General features: G+C 41.6%; 1 non-coding gene across 1 annotated transcript; it reads right to left on the bottom strand.

The window, feature by feature from the left end:
- Window positions 1–2882: 2882 nt before the first annotated feature.
- Window positions 2883–2989, bottom strand: LOC127099616 (small nucleolar RNA R71). The gene has a single exon (XR_007794099.1). It is a non-coding gene; the product is annotated as a small nucleolar RNA R71 (small nucleolar RNA).
- Between the last annotated feature and the right edge of the window lie 23908 nt (window positions 2990–26897).

Below are 26897 nucleotides of genomic sequence, written 5' to 3'. Positions count from 1 at the left end.
ATTCGACTCCGAAAAGGGGGTACGAATCTTACTCAACTGGGAAAGAACAAAAGCTTCGACCAAAGAGTGCATGAGATATACTATCTATTACCGTCAGAACGTAGATAATATACTCGCATGGACGATTATCCACAACCGGTTACTGGGTTAATAAAGGATAAATCGGCCGAAAAGAAAAGGCATCGGGATACCGAAACTAGGTATATAATGATGACCAATCAAGGCGTGAATTGGGGAATATTCCCAAAACACTCATCATCCAAAAAGAGGGCAAAAAGCAAACTCGATTATGGGATGGACATTCGACTCCGAAAAGGGGGTACGAATCTTACTCAACTGAAGAAGAACAAAAGGCTTCGACCAAAGAGTGCATGAGATATACTATCTATTACCATCAGAACGTAGATAATATACTCGCATGGACGATTATCCACAACCGGTTACTGGGTTAATAAAGGATAAATCGACCGAAAAGAAAAGGCATAGGGATACCGTAACTAGGTATATAATGATGACCAATTCAGGGGAGGAACAATTGATAACATGAAATAATATCACATTTTTGGACTCGATTTAATTAAATTATATTATTATTTGATTCGATTTATTTCATTTTATTCGATATTACTTGGTATTTTCCTTCTATTTATTTCAGGCAACATTATTTGAAGCATACGTGAAAAACAAAGAAAAGGAGGTGCAAAAAGTATGAGAAACAATTCCACTAAAGCCCAGCCCAAAAGTGCCTAAGCGCTGAAGCTGTGACGAGCGTAACACATGGTGTGATGAACGTCACACTCCACTCCTATATTTTTGGCTTTTGACGCGCAACAGAGGCACGTTGAGCCTATTCTTCCGTTTGACTCGTTGAAGTGTGAAGGTTACTTACTAAAGGAATTTGTGGGAAACGGTTACAAATTGGAGTAATATAAATAGAGCCCAACCCTGCAGCTCTCGGTCCCCCTCAATTTTCCAGTTTTCGGCACTGCATTTATTTTACTGCCTTTTTAATTTTTTCAGCACTTTACTTTCCTAGCAATTTTTATTTCTTTTCTTTTCCAGTCAATCTTTCAAGCATTCAATTAATTTTCTCACAATAGTTTCTACACCGAAAACTATTGTGTAATTTTTACTGGGTCTAACCTTATGTTAGATCATAGTATTTTATTCCTTCGCCCTTATTTTACTGTCTGATCGAAGATTGTGAAGAACAAATCCAACCGGCTTGTGGTGGAGTGTTCAAACATCGAAGTTAGAGAACAATCAAGATTTCTGTTAATTTTACAGGTTCTTTAATTTATTGTTTTAATTTATATATGATCTGCACTGCTGTTTATTTATATTGTCTGTCTGCTATGGCTGTATGTAAGCATAATTATTGTTTAGGCTTATTTAGCATGTCTGGCTAAATAAACTTAGATATCGGTATGTAAAGTAAGCGGAATGAAGGAATCAAAACTAAGTTGGTTTAACTTTATTTAAAAATACAATCACTCTTTTTATGGTCTCAATTTACATAATTAACACCAAAGTTTTTGTACGAGAGTAAAAGACATAAAGAAGTTAAAATCAATAGAACGAAAGTTTGAGCTTTTAACTAGACAGTGTAAATTGAACATTAATTTTAAATCAGGGCGAAAGCAATTTTTAGAATTAATTAAATTCTAATCATTTTCAAAAAGTATTTTTAAAGGTTAAATGTGAGGACGAGAGTTAAGCATTTAAGTTTAATTATATAATCTAAGTCAACAGAGCGAGAGTTTGAGACAAGGGTGTTTAAATGGTTAGTATTTTCTTAAAAAGAGTTTCTATAGATTCTATTGTTTTCAAAAAGTGATTTTGGACTTAACTAATTAGTGACAGCGCACGTTAATATAAAGTCATAGTCTATTCAACAGAGCGAGAGTTTGAGAAAAGGCTTTTAAATTAATAGTGTCTATTGAAAAGATTTATTTTAAAACTACGAAACCAACAAAGATTTGATTCCCTAATTACGACGATCTACATACCGATATCCGCCTATTTGATATTTAATCTAGATCTTATTTTAGTTTTATTTTTCCCCCTAATCAACAAAGTATCATCCGCCTTAGCTTTACGAAGTAACCTTAGAAAACGGTATATCGATTCATAAGTCCCTGTGGGATCGATATCTTTTATTACTACACGATTAGACTGTGCACTTGCAATTAATACCCCAATAGACTCATAAAGTCGCGATCAAGTTTTTGGCACCGTTGCCAGGGACTTTTATTTAGTCGATATCGTAACTCTTCTGTTACGCTGTAGAGACTAAGGCAATTTTTATTTTTATTTTTTTCTTGTTTTCGTTGATTTGTATGCCACATACTCGCTCACAAGGCGAGCCGTTTTACTTACGAATCAACGACGTTGAACTATATCTCCGAGTCTTACGACGAATTCGGGAATATCGTGCTACAAACAATCTCCCTCCTATCGAAGTGCCCGACCTCAAAAATCTTCTTCCTTCGCCGATACCCGAGATGGCAGAACCAGCTTGTGCTCTTCGAGATTACGCCGCTCCATCGCAAGATGAGCCGCATTCGAGTATTGCTCCACCCGCAATCGAAGCAAACAACTTCGAACTTAAACCTTAGCTGTTACAAGCAGTGCAACAGAATCAATTCTCTGGAAATCCTACCGAGGATCCAAACCTTCATTTATCCGTATTTGTCCAATACGCTGATACTGTTAAAGCTAATGGTGTCACTTCAGAGGCAATTCGACTTCGTCTTTTTCCCTTCTCGTTAAGAGATAAAGCTAGAAGATGGCTTCAGTCTCTTCCTTCCAACTCAGTCACCACATGGAATGAGTTGAAGAAAGTCTTTCTTGCCCGATATTTTCCTCCAAGCAAAACAGTTATGTTGAGAGCCCAGATAAATGGATTTAAACAGAAAGATAACGAGTCTCTTTTCGAAGCATGGGAAAGATACAAAGACATGATGAGACTTTGCCCACACCATGGTTTAGAGGACTGGTTAGTAATTCATACCTTCTATAATGGTCTCTTATACAACACAAGGTTAACAATAGACGCCGCCGCAGGTGGTGCGCTTATGGATAAACCTTATGCCGATGCTTATCAACTTATCGAAAGCATGGCCCAAAACCATTATCAGTGGGGAAGCGACCGAACAATGGTAGAAAAACCTCAAACGAAAAGTGGCATGTACGAGATAAGTAGCCTTGATCATGTTAATGCAAAAGTGGATGCTCTGGCCCATAAAATTGAAAGTTTAAATGTATCACCTCCAGCCACCGTGGTTGCCGTAACTCAAAATTGCGAAGTCTGTGGAATCCAAGGCCACACCCCTACAGATTGTCAACTCCTAACAGGAATTCAAGCAGAGCAAGTGAATTATGCTCAAGGAAATCCCTACTCGCATACCTATAACTCAAACTGGAAGAACCATCCTAAATTTTCATATAAGAGCAATAATGCTTTATACGCACCAGGTCAATCTCCCAGTCAAGCCCCAGCTATACCCCCTGGATATCAAAAACCGACCCCATCTACACCTAACAATAATGTTCCTAGAAAATCCAACTTGGAAATCATGATGGAGAACTTCATAGCTTCTCAACAGCAAACCAATAAAGATTTCTTAAACCAGAATGTACACACTAGCGAACAAATTAAACAACTAGCAAGTAAAGTAGATGCCCTGGCTACCCATAACAAAACGCTGGAAACACAAATATCACAAGTAGCTCAACAACAAGCGCCTACCGCTGCCCCTACTGGTACATTTCCTGGACAGCCCCAACCTAACCCGAAAAGCCACGCTCATGCAATTATATTAAGAAGTGGAACAGAGGTAGAAGGATCACCTGACCCAAGGATTGAAAACCAAAACTCTAAAAAGTCAACTGAGGAAGAAAATAAACCTAAGGAAAAGGATGAGAGTAATAAGGAAACCGTAGAAAAGAAAGAACCTTATGTACCTCCACCACCTTATAAACCACCTATCCCTTACCCTCAAAGGCTTATTAAAACCAAAGATGCAGGCCAATTTAAAAAAATTGTTGACTTACTGAAACAATTAAACGTCACCATTCCGTTTACAGAAGCTATTACACAGATGCCCTCATATGCTAAGTTCTTAAAAGAAATTCTTTCTAATAAACGGAAACTTGAAGATAGCGAAACCGTTACACTCACTGCTGAGTGCAGCGCTATAATCCAGAATATGCCTCATAAACTTAAAGATCCTGGTAGTTTCTCTATACCTTGTCACATAGGAAAATTCGTCATAGACAAAGCTCTATGCGATTTAGGAGCCGGTATCAGTGTTATGCCTTTATCCTTATGCAAGAAACTGGAAATGGGAGAATTAAGACCAACTAAAATGTCTGTACAATTAGCAGATCGTTCCGTTAGATATCCCGTAGGAATTCTTGAAAACGTTCCCGTGCGCATAGGTCAATTCTACATCCCAACCGATTTTATAATTATGGACATAAGAGAAGATGAAGTTACACCCATTATATTGGGAAGACCATTCTTAGCAACCGCCGGTGTGATCATAGACGTAAAACGAGGACGACTCACCTTCGAAGTAGGAGAAGAGAAAATTGAATTCATTCTTTCCCAATTTTTGAAAGCACCTGCAATAGATGACACATGTTACTTCATGGATATCATAGACGAATGCATAAAAGAAACAGAATTAGAAAATGACAAACTGTCTGACTATCGTGTAGAAGACAGACTTAACCAATGTTTAGCAATGACATCGGATCCTACGCAATGCCTCAAGAAACCAAACCTCGACCTGAAAACACTTCCCAAAAATCTGAGATATGAATTCCTAGACTTAGAACTTGAACGACCAGTGATAGTTAATGCAGACCTAGGGAAACTCGAAACCGAAAAACTCCTACATATCTTAAGAAAATATCCAACCGCACTAGGATACAACATCACCGATCTTAAAGGAATAAGTCCTTCTATTTGTATGCACCGCATCATGCTAGAAGAAGACTGTAAAACTTCTAGGGAACATCAGAGGAGACTAAACCCGATCCTGAGTGAAGTAGTGAAAAAGGAAGTAACAAAGTTATTAGAGGCAGGTATCATATATCCTATATCCGATAGCAAATGGGTTAGTCCTGTACACGTAGTACCAAAGAAAGGAGGTATAACCGTTATCGAAAATGAAAAAGGAGAAACTATAACCAAAGGAATCGAATCGGGATGGAGAATGTGCATTGACTATAGGAAACTAAACAAAGCAACCCGAAAAGATCATTTTCCTTTACCATTCATAGACCAGATGTTAGAACGATTAGCAAAACATTCTCATTTCTGTTATCTGGACGGTTACTCAGGCTTCTTTCAAATACCAATTCATCCTGATGACCAAGAAAAGACAACATTCACATGTCTTTTTGGTACCTTCGCTTATCGACGAATGTCGTTCGACTTGTGCAATGCTCCTGCAACCTTCCAAAGGTGCATGATGGCAATATTCGCCGATTTTCTCGAAAACATCATGGAAGTATTTATGGATGACTTTTCCGTATGCGGACAAAGTTTCGAAGAATGTCCTGAAAACCTAGAAAGAGTTCTAGAACGGTGTGTAAAAGTAAACCTAGTACTTAATTGGGAAAAATGTCACTTTATGGTACAAGAAGGAATTGTTTTAGGACACATCATATCAAATAGAGGAATTGAAGTAGACAAAGCCAAAATAGAAGTAATTGAAAACCTTCAACCTCCGAAAACTGTGAGAGAAGTACGAAGCATCTTAGGACATGCCGGTTTTTACCGACGATTCATTAAAGATTTCTCTAAAATAACTAAACCTTTAACCAGATTATTGATGAAAGATGATGAATTCATCTTCGACAATAAATGTTTAGAAGCATTTCAAACGCTTAAACAAGCATTAATCTCCGCGCCCATAATGCAGGCTCCAGATTGGAATGAACCATTCGAAATAATGTGGGACGCAAGTGACTACGCCGTAGGCGCTGTTTTAGAACAACGAAAGGATAAAAAGCTTCACGTCATATATTATGCAAGTAGAACCCTAGACGAAGCACAAATGAATTACGCAACGACCGAGAAAGAACTTTTAGCAGTGGTGTTTGCACTAGATAAATTTCGTTCTTACTTGGTCGGAGCCAAAATAATCGTTTACACTGACCACGCCGCCATTAAGTACCTCTTAACAAAAAAAGACGCTAAACCTAGACTCCTAAGGTGGATTTTGTTGCTACAAGAATTCGATTTGGAAATCAAAGATAAGAAAGGAACTGAAAACGTAGTAGCAGATCACCTCTCTAGACTTGAAAACCTGGAACCGGAAAGAACATCGATCAACGATGATTTCTCGTACGATAAACTGATAGCTACTTTGGAAGAAAATAAAGCTGATAAACAGGTAGAGACCACCTTAGCTATATGTGTTACACCATGGTACGCTGATCTCGTCAATTATTTAGCTGCCGGAATAGTTCCACCTAATTTATCTTACCAACAAAAGAAACGATTCTTCCATGACATAAAACATTATTACTGGGATGACCCTTTACTTTTCAAAAGAGGCCCCGATGGTATTTTCCGTCAGTGTATACTTGAAGAAGAGATAGAAAATATAATCCAACACTGTCACTCCGCTCCTTATGGTGGACATGCAAGTACATCCAAGACCTGCTCTAAAATCCTACAAGCCGGTCTTTATTGGCCAAACATATGGAAGGATGTGCATGCGGCTATCAAGAAATGTGATAGATGTCAACGCACAGGAAACATATCTAGACGTGACGAGATACCACAAAAGGGCATTTTGGAAGTAGAGATTTTCGACGTGTGGGGAATAGATTTCATGGGACCTTTTCCACCTTCTTTCGGTAACAAGTACATACTCGTAGCGGTTGACTACGTATCAAAATGGATTGAAGCTATAGCTTCTCCAACAAACGACACGCGAGTAGTAACTAGACTCTTTAAGAATATAATTTTCCCAAGATTTGGTGTCCCAAGAATAGTAGTCAGTGATGGTGGATCGCATTTCATATCTAAGGTACTCGAAAAACTACTGTTTAAGTATGGTGTAAGACATAGAGTAGCGACACCTTACCATCCTCAAACCAGTGGACAAGTGGAAGTGTCTAACAGAGAAATTAAACAAATATTAGAAAAAACAGTCGCCACCTCAAGGAAAGACTGGTCATCAAAACTATCCGAAGCTTTATGGGCATATCGAACCGCTTACAAAACTCCCATAGGGACAACCCCATTTAAGCTTATTTATGGAAAATCTTGCCACCTCCTGGTAGAATTAGAACATAAGGCCTACTGGGCTATTAAAAATCTAAATTTAAACTATAAGGCCGCTGGTGAAAAGCGAATTCTTGACATAAACGAATTAGAGGAACTTCGACAAGACGCCTACGAAAATGCCAGAATCTACAAAGAAAGAACGAAAAAATGGCATGATAAACGTATATCAAGAAAAATCTTCAAACAAGGCGATATAGTCCTTTTGTTCAACTCTAGACTTAAGATATTCCCAGGAAAACTACGTTCTAGATGGTCAGGCCCTTTCCAAATCACCAATGTCTTTCCCAGTGGAGCGGTGGAAATTAAGGGAAAATCTATGGAAACATTTATTGTAAACGGGCAGCGTCTGAAACATTATCACTATGATGAGAACAATGAAGATTCGCAAGTCCTGCACTTAGACGTAATGCCTCCAGAATTTATAGATTATATTTGATAGTTTTTATGTCGAGCTTGCGACATTAAACAAAGCGCTTCGTGGGAGACAACCCACAAATTTTTATTTTTATTTCTTCTTTGATTATTCTTTTAAAATTTTATTTAGTTCTCATTCTTCGTATTCTTTATTTTAATTAAATATTTCTTCTTTTCTTTCGGCATTTGGCCAAATCCTGACTAAAACTCTTGTTTTTCTTTTCTCTAGCCAACACTAACCTGATGGGACAAATTGATCGTATGGGTATTAAATTCAGAGGGAAAGCTCAGAAACAAAAGTTCGAATAGGTGTGGTTTCCCTCTATGCTGATGATTGGGCAATGACTGCCTTTGGACTAAGAGAGAGTGTCCATTATCTGCTGAGTCAAATAGGGTGGGAAACCACACCTATTCGAAGACAATTTGTTACTTACCGGAGGCTAACTCTAGAATTCCTTAGCTCCCTAATCTACCTACCCAGCCATGGAAAAGGAATAAGCAGAGGTTTCATTCAGTTCAGGATGTTCAACATGGAGTATCAATTTAACATTCAAGACTTTACTAACCTTTTAGGGTTCCCTACCTCTTTTGATACATTCACCATGAGCCAAGAAGACCTTTTTGAATATAGAGAACTTGAACATTTTTGGGGAAGTTTGACGGGAAATGACGACCCTGAGGAACATGAGTTTCTTTCTGGAAACATTCATAACCCATCATTTCGCTATTTCCACAAAATCGTAGCACACACTCTTTTTGGGAAGAAGTCAAATATTACTACAGTATCACGTGATGAACTCTTCATCATATTTTGTGCTTCCCAGAACCGTCCAGTGAATGGTGCCACTTTTATGTTGGCGAACTTTGATCGCCTTATCCAAGATGAACGAGCACCGATTCAAATAGGCAGATTGATAACCATGATTGGTAATGCTATCGGATTATGTCAACCTATGCTTGACTTAAGCCCTTTTTGTGGCATTGCGACTATGAGTATACCCTTCCTTTTCAACATTATGTTTATAGCAAACCTCGAGCCTGAAGAGTTCGAACTAATAGTTGACAACCAAGTTCTTTGCCTATTCACCTTACCTAGTCTGAGGACTAGTGTTCATAACCGCAATAACTGGCTCTACAATCTGAACGGAATACCTTCTCCTGCTAGATCTACTGAATCCGTCCAGGACTATGAGATTTGTGACGACCAGATTCCTTATGCTGAGTCTGACCCTCAAACACCATCTGGTTATTATGATATTGACCCTCCACCTCAACCTATCCCGACCGAAGAGTCGGCAATACCCGATCTTAGACATTATATACCCGGAGCTAATTATAACACCACCATTCAAGCTTTGATGTCAGAACAAGACGCCCTCAGAGAAGAGTTAGCTAATATGGGACAAGAATTTCTGGGATACATGAGTAGTATGACAAACCAATTTCATGAGTTTCTACACCGTGTGAATTCCTTTGTTCCTCCGGCCAGAGATCCTGCAAATGGCTAGAAGTTTTTAGTTAATTAGTTAATTAGTTTAGGATATTTATAGTTTTGTTTCACATTACTTTTAATCTTAGTATTTGTTTTTTTCCGCATGTTTGCTTTTTCCTTCCAATGTTACATTATGATTATTTTATGAAGTTATTGCATTATTGGTTTATTTTATTTTATTTTATGCAATATCTACAATTATCCATAATGCTATTTATTGTATGCTACTTACATGGCCTATTAGAGAAAAATATATTTATGCACTATGATGAGTAGTAGAATACATGGTATTCCTAAAATATAGCAATTGTAAAATAAAATAAACATAAGCAAAACAAAATAACAAAATAAAATAAAATAATAAAAACAATTATGAAGCACCCACGCAAGCAGTGACCGTTGCAAGCTGATTGTGTGACGAGCGTCACACACGCCGTCACGGTCGTCACACCAAGTGTCTGTGACGCCCGTAACACCTCTGTCACGAGCGTGACACCTTCAGACTAGGTGAACGTTAGTAACCATTGGGGACACGACCGTTACACCACCCCACTTTTTACCTTCCCCATTCACTTACCCATTTACTCACATTAAACCACATTTATTTATTTTTCACCCACTCCCTTTCCAACTTCCAAAACTTTTCCTATAAATACCCACCATACCTTTCTTTCTACATCATTCCAACAAACCACTCTATCAAAATCCTTTTTCATCCCTTCTCTTCCTTTCAACCCACTTATCAGTATGGCGGGAAACCAACAATTCGGAAATATCTTCTTCTGATCCGAAGATGATAATTATCAAAGGGAGCAGTTCGAGCGTTTCCAACAGCGAGGTGTCGTATCTACCAGGTATCCTTATTTAAATTGTTTACAAGAATTAGGATTACTTCAAGGTATACAATGGATGCTCCGCCTTGCTGATTTAACCTTTCTATGCACACACAATCAACCTACCTACCCATCTCTCACCTTAGAATTTTTAAGTTCTTATTCGTACAACACTCCTACCGGTGAAGACGAGTACTTAACCGGCACCGCAACCTTCCGCATGTTCAACACCGAATACTCACTATCCCAGAACCAATTGAGTGCCATGCTACACTTCCCTGTAGGAGACCGAGTCCACCCAAGAATCCCTCCGAACTTCCAGTGGCACATAAACGCCTTCGACCTCTTTAGAAAAATATCCGGTGTGGAAACCAACAACTGGGATGTACTACTTGCTTCGCATATACATAACCCAACCATCCGGTATTTTATCCGCATCCTGCAAAACACAGTTTTTGGAAGACCGAACAACAACAAAGTCAACGCCAAGGAATTATTCTTCCTCCACTGCGTCTTTGAAATGGATACAAAGGTAAACGCTGCTTCTTTCTTATTTCATCATATCCGTACCCTATGTGCTAGAGGCCGCCAACCTTTTGTGATTGGTGGACTAATCACCACCATAGCCCTTGGTTTGAATATAGGGGACCGCCTTCAAAGTTTGCAATCTCTGCCACCCCTATTTATGGATATAAGTTATTGTCGCTCCAGCCGCTTAATCAAAAATAGGGTAGGCGGAAGGTATTATCTTATGGTGAATAACCAAGAAGTCCCAAGCGTTGTTTTACCCAACATTATCCTCACAGATGTCACCAACCCCGACCGCTTCATCTACCACCTTAATGCTCTCGAAGCTACCGAGCCTACACAAGCAAACCCGGCCCCGAACGAGTTTGAAGAAATGGAGCAAGGTGATCAAGGTCTTGAACAACAGTCTGCCCCCGCTTAACCCTTCTGATAATGCAACTAGTCCATCCTCTCGACGTCGTCGAAGAAGAAGGCCGACAACTAATGAAGACATCATGGACGCTATTGAACATCAAACCCAACGGCTTGATGCCATGCAAGTGCATAACAACGAAGTAATGCAACTAATGCGCCAGATGCAACAACAACAGGAAGCGAGGAATGCAATAACCGACCAGCGGTTCACTGAGTTGCTCAGCAGGTTTGACGACTTAGGAGTACGTCAACGATCACCAGGTCCAAGAACAAGAGGCGGCAGGTGTCGCATCCGCGAAAAAACAACCGGCGGGCTAAAACAAAACACAACACAGAGCCGCCACTGCGCGTTATTTATCCCAAGATAGGGAAAGGAAACGCTCAGAGAAACCTGGAAAAAGCATGGTCTCGCGACCAAAGAGAAAGGGTAAGGGAGTCGGTTACGCAAGGGGAAGGTATTAGCACCCCTCACGTCCGTCGTACTCGACGGGATCCACGTTCTAAGAAAAGAAAAGGTTGCTAAAACACCACACACACACACACACCGAAGACAACACAGGTGGGGTTAAGAGGAACGAGCTCGATAGGGTATCGCACCCTATGCCTACGTATCTCGTCTGGAACGAGAATCAGAGCTGCCGTAGTTCGGCTTACGCACGCCAAACAAGCAAACACAAACACAGGCAAACATGGAGCCCGAATGCCAATCACTGGACTTACATCAGCATCCGAACCAAAACACACGCAAGAAGGCAAACGTGGAGCCTGAAAGCCAATCACTGGACTTACATCAGCATCCGAACCAAAACACACACAAAAAGGAAAAAAAGTGCCCGGAGAGACCTCGCACGGTCTCCTGCCTACATACCTCGTCTGGAACGAGGATCAGGGCGATGTAGTTCCCCTGAAAGGGAAAGAAATTCTAGCCAGAAACCAAGGGGAGACACACTACCAGGGAGCTGTACTCGAGCCTAGTGTTATCATGCATCATTGCCCTAAGTTCAGGTTTCTACCTACTTGCACAACAGCAAGCTAATCCTATCCAGGAAAGAAGCAAGCATACAAGCATACAAAACAAAATAAGCATCTCAAGCAAATATTCACAAAGCACACACTATATCCAGTCAAGTGAGGCTCAAACAATGGGTTTGACTGCCGAAGCAAGTCATCTGTACAAGGTAGTGTTAGCTCTTAACCTTGCCATTGAGAGGCTAAGGTGAAGCTGATGAGAGGTGAGTGAAGATTAGACTTCACAGCTCTTATCCCTGGTCAGGGAGAGCTTCAAACAAAGGAGCGTGGGTCCAGAATGGAGGGACCCTTCTACGCTCAAGACTCTGACACAACTGTACAAAGTACAAGATCTTGGGTTTGTGCCCCAATGCGTCAACACGGTGGTGTGAGCAGAGGGGCGACTCAACAAAATAGCGGGGGATAGATTGCATATCCCTCGGGTTCCGCCAATTGCCTCATAGAGGTCTTTACCTGCTTGGCACAAAAGTAAACAATCACAAACATCGCCTCTTAAGGAGGACTTCAGACAGTTGCCTGGCTAAATAACAAGCCAGGTCTTCCAGACTACATGAAGACAAGAGAGTCTACCTCAACTGGTTAAAAAACCAAGCAGCAGCAAGCAAGTTCTTAAAGAACTGTAAGCGACTAAATGTACCTCAAGTTGAAGACAGTTGTTGTTCTTGATGCTTTTCGCTCCAATTGTCCAAAACAGATCAAGGTTGATGTATAGGAAGATGAATGGAGAAGTTATCTCAGCTCAAACACGATCCAGCAGCAAGAATTCTTGAATCACCATTGTTGAGCACACTTTGAACAGTTGTGATTTTGATGATTCCTTGCACAAATTCGATGAAACAGTCCAAGCTCATGGTTTATGGAAGTTGAATCAACAAGAATTTTGCAAAGTGATTAAGAATTGATGAAGTTTTGATCAAAAATGTGATGAAGATTTTTTTGAGATGTTGGAAAATTGGAGGGAAAGTTTGTTAGATTTCTTGAGAATTGCAATTGTGATTAGCATTCTATTATGATTATCCTCTTATACTTCAACTTAATCACTTTGTTAATCTCAAATTAGCCAAATGAAATGTAATTAGCATAATGCCATTCTTAAGTGCAAGGGCAAAAATGACATTTCACATTGGGCTATGTGACAGCAAGGTGAAAGCTCGGACATCTTCTAATTGCCATTTGGAATGTGTTGGCTTTGATCCCATATCAATTGGCCTTGTATTTCTCATTTTCACTATGCCATGCCAAAAATGCATTTTAAGTGCAAATTCAAACATAGCCTAGCCAAATATTGCATCTTGAAAACTCATGACAGTTCAAACCACTTCTAAATGTCATTTGGAGTGTGTTGCAAAAATCCTCATTCCAAAATTCCATGTATTTCTCAACTTGGACCATTTTGCCCTTGGATTTTAATTAGTGCACTTGAAAATTGACCTTTTGCATTGACCATTTTTGATGAATTTTGATTATGCACCATGAAAGTACATGTGAAATGGAGTTTGCTCATAAAAAGATCACTCATTTTGGACACTCCATGTGAAAGTTATGCCCCTTTGATTATAGGTCTTTTTTGAAATTGAATGGACCATTACTTGTCAACCATACATGGGAATTTCAAGTTCTTGGACTTTTTGAAAAGGTGAGAACAAGATCTACAACTTTCATGTTGAACAAATTTTCATTTGAAGCTTCCTTGGACATGTAATTTTGTGGTCAAAAACTTTCCATTTTTGGAAACTTCCATTACAAGTCACTTTCTATTTTTGGCAATTTTTGTCCTGACTTTATTTTCTTCATTCTTGAGCTTTGACATGTCAAATGAAGCTTGTTTCAACATGAATGAAGTGTATCCAACTCTCTCCCACCTCCAAATCCATAAAATCAAGCATAGTTGACCACAGTTGACTTTTTCAACTAATAGATGAATTTGGCAATGCACTGATCAATCTGAGCCCCAATTCTCTGATGAAATGGCTCAAGGATGAAACCCTAGCCTCCATAAGCTCAATACAATCATGAAATGATCCCCATATCCATCATAGACCCCATCTCCTTGATATGCCCTGATTGGCCCAATGCAACTGATTAGGGTTGACCAGTGGTCAAAACCCTAATCTCAAAGTATCTGATCAATCTTCTGAATCTCTTGGATGATATCAAGACCATGATGATGATGATGTATCACTTCAACCAAGATGAAGACCAATCTCCTTGAGAAACCCTAATTCATAGCCCAATCCTCAGATGGCTAATGATCAGTCAATAAAACCCTAGGCTTGCATCTCCACCTCTTATCTTCTGATCAAGACTTAGGAGGATGACTTGCACAATGTGACCACATGATATGCAACATGCAATGCCTAATGTCCTAAAATGATATGCAAATATGTTAAGCTAGTCCCAAGAGAGAAGGGCAAATTTTGAGGTGTTACAGCTGCCCCTATTCAATCCACTGTGAACCTGTCGATATGAATAGCCTCGGCTTTCAGATGATCAGGATGAAGAGTGATTGAATACCAAGAACAGACGAACAATTTGCACTCTGATGGGAAAATAATTAACAACGCCTGTCAGAATCGGCGAAGAATAATCTTCAAAAGAATTCGTCTGGTACGGAGAAAGTCGGCCTGATCACCGAAACAGCAACGTCGACCTGGATACCAAAATAAATGGTAACGCAGGGATAACCATGGCCTGAATACCACACATCCGCTGGGGATTATATCTCTTTTTATTTTATTTTTTTCTTGAACCCCGAAATTTTTCTCTTTGCTCTTCTTTTCATTTTCTTGAACCCCGAAATTTCCTTTCGCGCAAATGATCCCAGATCACTGCATTTGAACCCCGTTCTCCTGTTTCCTTGTGATAATTCCGCTGGCAACATCGGAAATAACACCCATCACCACTCTGAGGGCGACATATCAGAGGGTACACCTTCGACCAGACACTGACTGATGACTGGGAAGAAACTCGACGTTTACTGGACATCGAACGATGATGTTTACAGGCACCAAAGAAAACTCGACCAGACACTTACTGATGACTGGGAGAAAACTCGTCGTTTACTGGACATTGAACAACGATGTTTACAGGCATCAAACAATGATGTTTACAGGCATCAAACAATGATGTTGACAGGACATCGAACAAGGATGTTGACAGGACATCGAACAAGGATGTTGACAAGACATCAAACAAGGATGTTGACAGGACATCGAACAAGGATGTTGACAGGACATCAAACAATGATGTTGATAAGACATCAAACAAGGATGTTGACAGGACATCGAACAAGGATGTTGACAGGACATCAAACAATGATGTTGACAAGACATCAAACAAGGATGTTGACAGGACATCGAACAAGGATGGGGAAATAACTCGACGTTTACTGGACATCGAATGATGATGTTTACTGACACCAAAAAAAGCTCGACCAGACACTTACTGATGACTGGGAAATACTGTTGCTCCAAACTCACAATGCTGAACTCCTCGGAGTATCGTCTTCACTGTCCGGCAAAACCAAATCTCAAGCGGTAACCACGGCTCGAGTCGCGCTGATCGCGTAACATTTCCGTCTCCGTCTGATGGAAAAGTTTCCTCCAGTATTGCACTACTGGGGAATATTGCTGATCTGACATCACGATGCTAAACCCATCAGAGTAACATCTTCCAACTTCGGTCGAAACCACCTCTCAAACAATAACCACAGCTTGAGACTAGCCTATGCTTGCAATGATGCATGACTTTTTCTGCGTAATGCTCCATAATTATGGAAATGCTACGCGATTTATTTTTCTATGCAACATGCTATGCTTATTCTACATGATGAATGCATAAAAACGTCCCCCTCAAGGGATTCTGCTGGGGAGCACGAGACACTCCGTTGAGGAACTCGTCAATACTCCGATCTCCATCCCGCTAGGGCATAGGCTGCTGCTGGGATAAGGCAACCCTCGCTGGGGAAGCACCTCCTTTGCACCCAATCCGCTCGGGAGACTGCTGGGGATAAGAACCACCAACGCTCTGTGGGGATACAACAGTTTCTCGACTTGCTGGGGATATAAATCCCGAACCTGCTTTGGGGAAACCTCACAGATACCTGACGACTTCACTAGGGAAATGCTCACAGATACTCTGCTGGGAAACAGCCACCTCCAGGCCTGGCGACTGGGGAAGCATCGATCTGACATCTGCTGGAGATAACCATCCAGACCCTGCTAGGGGAAACAAATACTACTCCGCTGGGGACAACCCATGCAATCCATACGTAGGATACACTCAGCTGGGGATGCAGATATCCGTCTGCTACGGAAACTCGTCCAACCACTGGTAGGATGAACACTGCTGGAGATATATTTCATTGAAACCCGCTCCACTCGGGGATAGCAACCTTCAGGCCTGGCTGCTGAGGAAACACCGTTTTAAACCTGCCGGGGATAACCATCTCGACTCGGCTAAGGGATCCATAGACCTTTGGATCTACTGGGGAGTTAGTCCTCTAATTCTGCTTGGGGATATAGCTGGGGAAATGAGAAAAGTTGGTACAGAACACCCGTCGACTCATCGAACCATGGTATCCGCCTCCCAATCTCATATCAGCTTTCCACTCGAGAACTCCCAGACTCGTTTGGACCTTTTCTGCTCCATCATCTTGTATTCCCAACCGCTCCGCGCTCGACGGAAAACGAGCTCCTGGGATCTATACAGATTTTTCAATTTTCCGACTTTGAAGAGTCTTCTTGATTAATTTCAAAGGTCCTCGGACGTCTTAACGTGTCCTCATCGCTTCTCTACCCATCATTCATCCCTGATTGGACCCTGCGGGGAATTTCTACAGACTTTCCAATCTTCCGATTTTGAATAGTCTTCTTGATATCATTCAAGGATCGTCGTACGTCTCAACGTCTCTTCGTCATCCCTTCATATTCTTTCGTCCGTCCCTCGTCCCTGATTGGACTCCATAGGGATTTGCTTCGCCAACAACTTCCTCATCACAACCTGCATGTGAGTGAAAAATATCTAACAGTTCCTGCAAAACAGATCGTTAGATAAAACCGCGCCCCAGGCGTGTCAAGATTTCAACACTTGGGTCACCCAACCTTCCGAATAAGATTTCAAGCTTTCAATCTTATAAACATGCATTGGAAGGGACCTGTATGTCTTAAAATGCAAGATTCTTTATCAAAAATATTCGGATGTTTTTGCAATCAAAGCGGTAATGAAAACAAAAAACAAAATTATTTGACTGAATATGCATTTTATTGATCGAGAAAATGTGGCTCAAATTTGAGCAATACAAAGGAAGCAATTCCTGAAAAGAGGTAATCGCGCACAAAAGGAAAAATCTATCCTAATGGCAATGTGAAACCCGTAATCTCATCGAGTTCCAACTCGGTTACACCCCATATGTCCTCAGACTCTCTATGCTTTCTGCCTTCTGAACAAGACGATTCCGATTGATCCCTACCGGGTATTATCCATGATGCCTTAACCAAAGCAAACGATCATGCTGGACGCAGTTGTTCGTTTCAATCCCTCTTTTGCCTGGACCGCCCTTTCGGGTTTTCAGTCCACCGGGATACCCTTTTTTGCCCAAGTCACCTTTTCAGGTTTTCGACTTGCCGGGTGTACATTTCTTCATTTTATCCCTAATTTTTGCCCGAACCTTTCTTTCTGTTTTTGGTTCGCCAGGATGCCCATTTTTGCCTGGACTATTTTATTCTTTTCGTCCAGCGGGTCTTTTTACACGAAGTATTTTTTAACTGCGTCCGCATTCACAGGGGATGGAAAATCCTCACCATCCATGGTCATTAACAACAAGGCTCCACCAGAGAAGACCTTCTTGACCACGAATGGACCTTCATAATTCGGTGTCCATTTGCCCCTTCGATCGTTTTGAGGAGGAAGGATCCTTTTCAGCACCATATCACCTACGTGATATACCCGAGGTCGCACCTTCTTGTCAAAAGCACGCTTCATCCGCTGCTGGCATAGCTGCCCATGACAGATGGCTGCTAGCCTCTTTTCTTCAATTAGGCTCAACTCTTCATACCGGGTCTTTACCCATTCAGCCTCTTACAATTCCACGTCCATCAGGACTCTCAAAAAGGGAATCTGCACCTCAACCGATAACACTGCTTCCATTCCCTACACCAATGAGAAAGGGGTTGCCCCAGTAGATGTGCGCACCGACGTTCGATACGCAGGATACCAGCTTCATACTCAATCACACTGTCGGTGCCTTCAAACGTTATCCGGGCAACAAAAGCTTATTCACCTTAACCTCCCCATCAGACATCAGAATCCGTTCGGATTCAGGGTCGGGCCCCTCCTCCGGGATCGGTTCCTCACAATCTTTCGATTTGAGCACCTCGAGATGTCCTCATCAGGGAACTCAAACTTCATCGGTTGATAATCCATCATGGGTTGCGGGGCGATGTAATCAGACAATACACCCCTTGATCGCTTTCTGAGAGTATACTGAATATCGCATTCAATCAAAATCATTGGCCCTTTCGCAACCCGTCCGGTCATTGCTGGCTCTTTCAGAAATCTACCTGATCAGATCCATCTCGAAATCCACAAAGCGGTATGAACCAGCATATACTGTCTCAGTCGGCGAGCAGCCTATGCCAAAGTACGTCAAGTCTTCTCGAACAGTGAATGTACTGTTTCACAGTCGGTAAACTTTTTGCTAAGGCAAATTGCATGCTCTTTTCGACAAGACTAGTCATGCTGACCCAATACACCTCGTAGACCCCTCGAAGGCTGTCAAGTACAGATTAACAGTCTCTCTCCATAGGGAGGCAACAGAATCGGAGGTTCCTGCAACTCAATCTTTTTATTTTTTCAATGCCCCTTGGCAATCATTATTTCACCTGACCGTTTGATCTCTTTTTCTTGAATGGGTTCCCACGTGGCTGTTAGGTGAGATATGAACCATGACACGTAGTTCAATCTACCCAGGAGACCACGAACCTCTATTTCCATTCTCGGTTCAGGCATTTTTTGTTGTTTTTTTTTGTTTTTTTTTAGCAGGATCAACCTCGATTCCTCTCTTACAATGAACCCCATTAGCTTACCGGATCGCACTCTGATAATGCACTCACTTGAATTCAACCTCAGTTTGAATTGTCTCAACTAGTCCAACAGCTTGGCCAGATCCACCAGATGCCCCTCTTTTGTTTGGGACTTTGCTATCATGTCATCAACATAGCATTTGATTCCATGATGAATCATATCATGAAACAAAGTCACTCTGATACGTGGCATCGGCGTTCTGCTTCTCTAGAGGACAGTCTTCTCTCCATGGTAGCTTGTGCACAACGACACAGGTATCCGACCCTGGCATATCCTGGCATATCCTGACATGACCAGGCGAAGGTATCCATATGCTCTTTCAACAGGGCTACCATTCTGCTCTCGACTCGCCTCTGAAGCGGCCTCAATTTTCACTTCCTTTCTGACCTCGGTGGCACTTGGCATAACAATCTCAACCCGCTCTTCATGCGGCTGAATCACCTTCTCCTCTTGTTTCAATAACCTGGCTAATTCCAGCAGATCACAATCTTCTTCGCCTTCTTCTTCGGCATGATAGATCGGATTGTCGAAGTCATATGAGGTGTAACCAAATTGTTATCAATGAGATCCGAAGAATTATTTTGTTTCACTATCGGAGCGAGACAAATCAAAAGAGAGAAAAATGAAAATAAACATTGCCATTTTTATTTGTTTTTTTTAACTGCAAAAATAAATGAAAAACAGGGAACACCGCTTTTTGACTGAAAAACATCCATTTATTAATGATGCAGAAATGTTGCAAATTATGAACATGAGGTGGCCCTTACAATGAATCATTACGTGTCGGGCAACACATATGGCTTTCATGCAAATAAAACTGAAAACAGAAATTATTACTCTTCAAGTAGAGCGACAGTGATGATCTTTTTTTTTAGGCCTTCCAGTTCTGGACTTCCATCCCTGGTACGCACGGCTTTATCCAACTATCAAACTTGCAGTTACCGTCAACCTCTTTACCCACTGCACAGGCGTGATCCGAATCTTCAGCAATTGCACTCACCATTGCCTGACCATGTGCCGGCATGGGGTTAGCATTATCATTCGGCGATGGCGCAAAATTGATAGCCTTGGAGTCTACCAGATCCTGGACAACATTCTTGAATGCTCTACAGCCCTCAATGTTATGCCCCGGTGTTCCAGAATGAAATTCACACTGGGTGTTCTCATCATAATTGGGTGGCCTCTGATCTGATCTCATCGGAACCATCGCCCTCGGCTGAACCAACCCAAGATCCATCAACTTTTTGAACAGAACCGCATATGTCACAGGCGGCTTATCGAAATGGCGATCAATCCCTTTACCTCTCACCTGGTACCCGGCTCTCTGTTGAGGTGGATGACGTTGCTGTCGTGCAGACTGATTACCAGCAGGGATGGTTACCGCAGCAGTGTGCTGGTAGTAACGATCCCTACCGTATCCTCTCTGGGCATACACAACACTCGATTCACCCTCATTCTTGCGCTGACCATTCCCGAATGGCTTCTTCGATCCTGATGACGAAGCATTACCACCCTGGATCTTTCCCATTTTCAGCCAACTTTCGATTCTCTCACCAGCCACCACGATGTCAGAAAAGTTGGTCACCGGACAACCAACCATTCTTTCGGCAAATGCCCCCTGCAGGGTCCCCATGAAAAGATCTGACATCTCTCTGTCCACCAGTGGAGGTTGCACTCTGGCAGCCAACTCCCTCCACCTTTGCGCATACTCTTTAAACCCTTCACTTGACTTCTGAGACATACCCTGCAGCTGGGTACGACTAGGAGCCATGTCAGCATTGAATTGGTACTGTTTAAAGAACGCATCACCAAGATCCTGCCAGCTCTTAACATCAGAAGACTTCAGCTTGGTGTACCATTCCAGGGATCCTCCAGACAGACTGTCTTGGAAAAAGTACATCCACAGCTTTTGGTCCATGGTGTATGCAGAGATCTTGCGGACAAAGGCTTGAAGGTGAGTCTCCGGGCAGGAGCTCCCATTATATTTGTCAAATGCGGGCGCCTTGAACTTTTGTGGGATCACAACTCCCTCGACCAACCCCATGTTGGACATGTTGACAAACCCCGGAGTAGCATGGCTTTCCAGCACTTTAATCTTCTCAGCCAACAGCTGAATCTCCTTGCTCTGTGGCTGGACACCATATTGACCGAATGGCTCATTGTGCATTGAAAACTGATCAGCCTCTCGGTCCTCCTCTCTGTCGTCCTCAACCCCGAAAAAAGGCGGGAACAGACTATCCTTCAGATTATGCCCCAGACCGGGCCCACCACCAGTAGCAGCACCAAATCCCCCAGCATTGTTGTTCACCATACCTATGATTGCTCTTTTTTCACCGTCCCTGGATCCACCCAGCCCCTGGTTGGAGACACCATCCAGGTTAACAACACTGTTAGCAGCTGAAGCTCGCTCGAGCTTCTCAACCTTATCAGCCAGAGCCTTCTGACCAACTGCAAAACCCTGCATGATGTTGATCAGCTCAGTCATTTTGTCCTTCAGCTCGAGAATATCGGTATTTGGGAGATCCATCAGTCTGGGAGTATTGCGTCTGGTGAAGTATCTGTGAGGACGGGTTGAGTGCAAAGGTACAACTCTACGAGCGCGAGCAATGATTCCTGCAAAACAGCAAACAGGTTAATATGCATGAATGCAACGTCTATCCATATGAGGAAGCTTCTGTCTTTCGATCCTGGTTTCATCGAGACAGATAATATTTCACCAATAACATTTTGACATCCAGATGTCTCTCAACCAGATTCTCAATCCATAATACTCCCCATATGGCTAGACGTAGGTTTGGTGCAGATGAATGCAAAATGAGAATGATGTATGAATGCAAGGCAATGGGCCATCCTCCAAGTCATTTGATCATCTGCTGCTCTGAATCACGGCTCTGACTCTGAACTGATCACAACCATCTGAGGGAGAATGTAACCACAAATCCACTTCAAGGGTTCCGAAATAAACGGAAGACAGATACATCATCATCATCATCTGACAATCTCTGAACAGACACCCACAACCCCTGAATCGGCCCGGGGAATCCTGAAATAAACGGATCCCCACTGATAAATAACTCGGACAACACTCCGGCGTCTCGGAAATAAATGGCCATAAATCCGACTTATAAATAGGACTCTGATCCACGGAACCATTAGTCACCATCAAAGTCACCATCTGATCATGCATCTGAAAGAACCACCCTCCCCTCACAGGTAAATTCTAATCAGGTCATCCTAAGGCGGATAATAGTTTCGACAATCGGGCAGAGATACTCAATGGGTTTGCCCTTGCGGGTGTGCCATTGTAGCTCCCTTAAGATCGTCTAAACCAAAGATCCGGGAAATGATCGGTCACCAGAGTCAATAGTTCAGATGAAGTAACTCAACCAAAGTGGAGTACCCCACAGAGGAAAGCACTATCAAATGAACCTCGTCTGGCTTGTGGTATGTCACGTTGCAACAATATGCTGATAAAGCAAATGAGGAACGCGAGACCACACTAATCCTAGGTGTATACTTGGGCCTGGGTTTTAGCCCCACTCAGAACACCCACCCCAAAACAGAGGAACCACCTGCACAGAGGACGGCAACAACATGATAGTATGATGCATGCAAATACTTATGCAAATATATATGCTGTTAGAATAATAAATGCAATAAATAAAGCAAAACAAGCAACCTAAACTATCCTAGAATGCTAGGAAGGACTCGCTTAGGGAAGATGGACCAGCACAGGTCAACATCCCACTCCCCAGCAGAGTCGCCAGCTGTCGCATCCGCGAAAAAACAACCGGCGGGCTAAAACAAAACACAACACAGAGCCGCCACTGCGCGTTATTTATCCCAAGATAGGGAAAGGAAACGCTCAGAGAAACCTGGAAAAAGCATGGTCTCGCGACCAAAGAGAAAGGGTAAGGGAGTCGGTTACGCAAGGGGAAGGTATTAGCACCCCTCACGTCCGTCGTACTCGACGGGATCCACGTTCTAAGAAAAGAAAAGGTTGCTAAAACACCACACACACACACACACCGAAGACAACACAGGTGGGGTTAAGAGGAACGAGCTCGATAGGGTATCGCACCCTATGCCTACGTATCTCGTCTGGAACGAGAATCAGAGCTGCCGTAGTTCGGCTTACGCACGCCAAACAAGCAAACACAAACACAGGCAAACATGGAGCCCGAATGCCAATCACTGGACTTACATCAGCATCCGAACCAAAACACACGCAAGAAGGCAAACGTGGAGCCTGAAAGCCAATCACTGGACTTACATCAGCATCCGAACCAAAACACACACAAAAAGGAAAAAAAGTGCCCGGAGAGACCTCGCACGGTCTCCTGCCTACATACCTCGTCTGGAACGAGGATCAGGGCGATGTAGTTCCCCTGAAAGGGAAAGAAATTCTAGCCAGAAACCAAGGGGAGACACACTACCAGGGAGCTGTACTCGAGCCTAGTGTTATCATGCATCATTGCCCTAAGTTCAGGTTTCTACCTACTTGCACAACAGCAAGCTAATCCTATCCAGGAAAGAAGCAAGCATACAAGCATACAAAACAAAATAAGCATCTCAAGCAAATATTCACAAAGCACACACTATATCTAGTCAAGTGAGGCTCAAACAATGGGTTTGACTGCCGAAGCAAGTCATCTGTACAAGGTAGTGTTAGCTCTTAACCTTGCCATTGAGAGGCTAAGGTGAAGCTGATGAGAGGTGAGTGAAGATTAGACTTCATAGCTCTTATCCCTGGTCAGGGAGAGCTTCAAACAAAGGAGCGTGGGTCCAGAATGGAGGGACCCTTCTACGCTCAAGACTCTGACACAACTGTACAAAGTACAAGATCTTGGGTTTGTGCCCCAATGCGTCAACACGGTGGTGTGAGCAGAGGGGCGACTCAACAAAATAGCGGGGGATAGATTGCATATCCCTCGGGTTCCGCCAATTGCCTCATAGAGGTCTTTACCTGCTTGGCACAAAAGTAAACAATCACAAACATCGCCTCTTAAGGAGGACTTCAGACAGTTGCCTGGCTAAATAACAAGCCAGGTCTTCCAGACTACATGAAGACAAGAGAGTCTACCTCAACTGGTTAAAAAACCAAGCAGCAGCAAGCAAGTTCTTAAAGAACTGTAAGCGACTAAATGTACCTCAAGTTGAAGACAGTTGTTGTTCTTGATGCTTTTCGCTCCAATTGTCCAAAACAGATCAAGGTTGATGTATAGGAAGATGAATGGAGAAGTTATCTCAGCTCAAACACGATCCAGCAGCAAGAATTCTTGAATCACCATTGTTGAGCACACTTTGAACAGTTGTGATTTTGATGATTCCTTGCACAAATTCGATGAAACAGTCCAAGCTCATGGTTTATGGAAGTTGAATCAACAAGAATTTTGCAAAATGATTGAGAATTGATGAAGTTTTGATCAAAAATGTGATGAAGATTTTTTTGAGATGTTGGAAAATTGGAGGGAAAGTTTGTTAGATTTCTTGAGAATTGCAATTGTGATTAGCATTCTATTATGATTATCCTCTTATACTTCAACTTAATCACTTTGTTAATCTCAAATTAGCCAAATGAAATGTAATTAGCATAATGCCATTCTTAAGTGCAAGGGCAAAAATGACATTTCACATTGGGCTATGTGACAACAAGGTGAAAGCTCGGACATCTTCTAATTGCCATTTGGAATGTGTTGGCTTTGATCCCATATCAATTGGCCTTGTATTTCTCATTTTCACTATGCCATGCCAAAAATGCATTTTAAGTGCAAATTCAAACATAGCCTAGCCAAATATTGCATCTTGAAAACTCATGACAGTTCAAACCACTTCTAAATGTCATTTGGAGTGTGTTGCAAAAATCCTCATTCCAAAATTCCATGTATTTCTCAACTTGGACCATTTTGCCCTTGGATTTTAATTAGTGCACTTGAAAATTGACCTTTTGCATTGATTATTTTTGATGAATTTTGATTATGCACCATGAAAGTACATGTGAAATGGAGTTTGCTCATAAAAAGATCACTCATTTTGGACACTCCATGTGAAAGTTATGCCCCTTTGATTATAGGTCTTTTTTGAAATTGAATGGACCATAACTTGTCAACCATACATGGGAATTTCAAGTTCTTGGACTTTTTGAAAAGGTGAGAACAAGATCTACAACTTTCATGTTGAACAAATTTTCATTTGAAGCTTCCTTGGACATGTAATTTTGTGGTCAAAAACTTTCCATTTTTGGAAACTTCCATTACAAGTCACTTTCTATTTTTGGCAATTTTTGTCCTGACTTTATTTTCTTCATTCTTGAGCTTTGACATGTCAAATGAAGCTTGTTTCAACATGAATGAAGTGTATCCAACTCTCTCCCACCTCCAAATCCATAAAATCAAGCACAGTTGACCACAATTGACTTTTTCAACTGATAGATGAATTTGGCAATGCACTGATCAATCTGAGCCCCAATTCTCTGATGAAATGGCTCAAGGATGAAACCCTAGCCTCCATAAGCTCAATACAATCATGAAATGATCCCCATATCCATCATAGACCCCATCTCCTTGCTATGCCCTGATTGGCCCAATGCAACTGATTAGGGTTGACCAGTGGTCAAAACCCTAATCTCAAAGTATCTGATCAATCTTCTGAATCTCTTGGATGATATCAAGACCATGATGATGATGATGTATCACTTCAACCAAGATGAAGACCAATCTCCTTGAGAAACCCTAATTCATAGCCCAATCCTCAGATGGCTAATGATCAGTCAATAAAACCCTAGGCTTGCATCTCCACCTCTTATCTTCTGATCAAGACTTAGGAGGATGACTTGCACAATGTGACCACATGATATGCAACATGCAATGCCTAATGTCCTAAAGTGATATGCAAATATGTTAAGCTAGTCCCAAGAGAGGAGGGCAAATTTTGAGGTGTTACAGCAGGCAGCATTGACTTTAGTTTCTTTTTCTTTTTCTATTTCTTTTGTTTTCTTTGAAACATTGGGGACAATGTTTCATTTAAGTGTGGGGGGGAAAACCTTGTTCTTTCAACCTTCCCTTTTCAAGTATGTTATTTTCCCTTTCATTGTTATTTCCCTTTCTTATTATTAAAATAAAATAAAATTATTATAATATATATTTATTTTAAAGTTAAGTCCCTAGTGTGAAAAATTCTTATTATCTATTCCCCTCAATTTTCTTGAGCCATAACAAAAATTCAACACACTCAGTAAATATAAAGGTTGCTTATTTTATCAAACTTGAGTGAAATCAAGACAAAATTATTACCATACCAACGCTCTAAACAAACCTCAACATGTTAGATCAGAAAAGTACCTATTATACCAATCCCTTGAACTTTTAGTTTTATAGTAACCCCGAGTAGTTTATACAAGAAGTCAACACCATCTTAATAGCAAACTACGTGGAGAGCCGATGAATATAAGTGAATGATTCCCAAAATAACAAAAAAATATATATATATCAGGAAATGCACTAATTAAGTTAGGTGATCCTTACCAGATCATTTAATCTAAAGGTTGCAGATCATACAAAAGCATAGTACGAAAGATCCATTATGAGTTGGTTCAGCAGGTATCTGGTGCTGAACTTGGTAGGGCGGACTACGGTCCGATCCCCCACAATCTGCAATGGACTAAATAACGAAGTTATCCAACTTATGTACCAGAACTTCAAGTTAAAAAGGGGATCAGAATCACTAACCGGTTACTCCACTATGTGCGCGAAAAGATAAAGGGCTTAATGTGATTTCGCTAGAATGAAAACGG

This window comes from Lathyrus oleraceus, chromosome 6 (assembly GCF_024323335.1).
Source record: "Lathyrus oleraceus cultivar Zhongwan6 chromosome 6, CAAS_Psat_ZW6_1.0, whole genome shotgun sequence".
NCBI lineage: Eukaryota > Viridiplantae > Streptophyta > Magnoliopsida > Fabales > Fabaceae > Lathyrus > Lathyrus oleraceus.
This window is presented reverse-complemented; position numbering and strand designations above follow the sequence as displayed.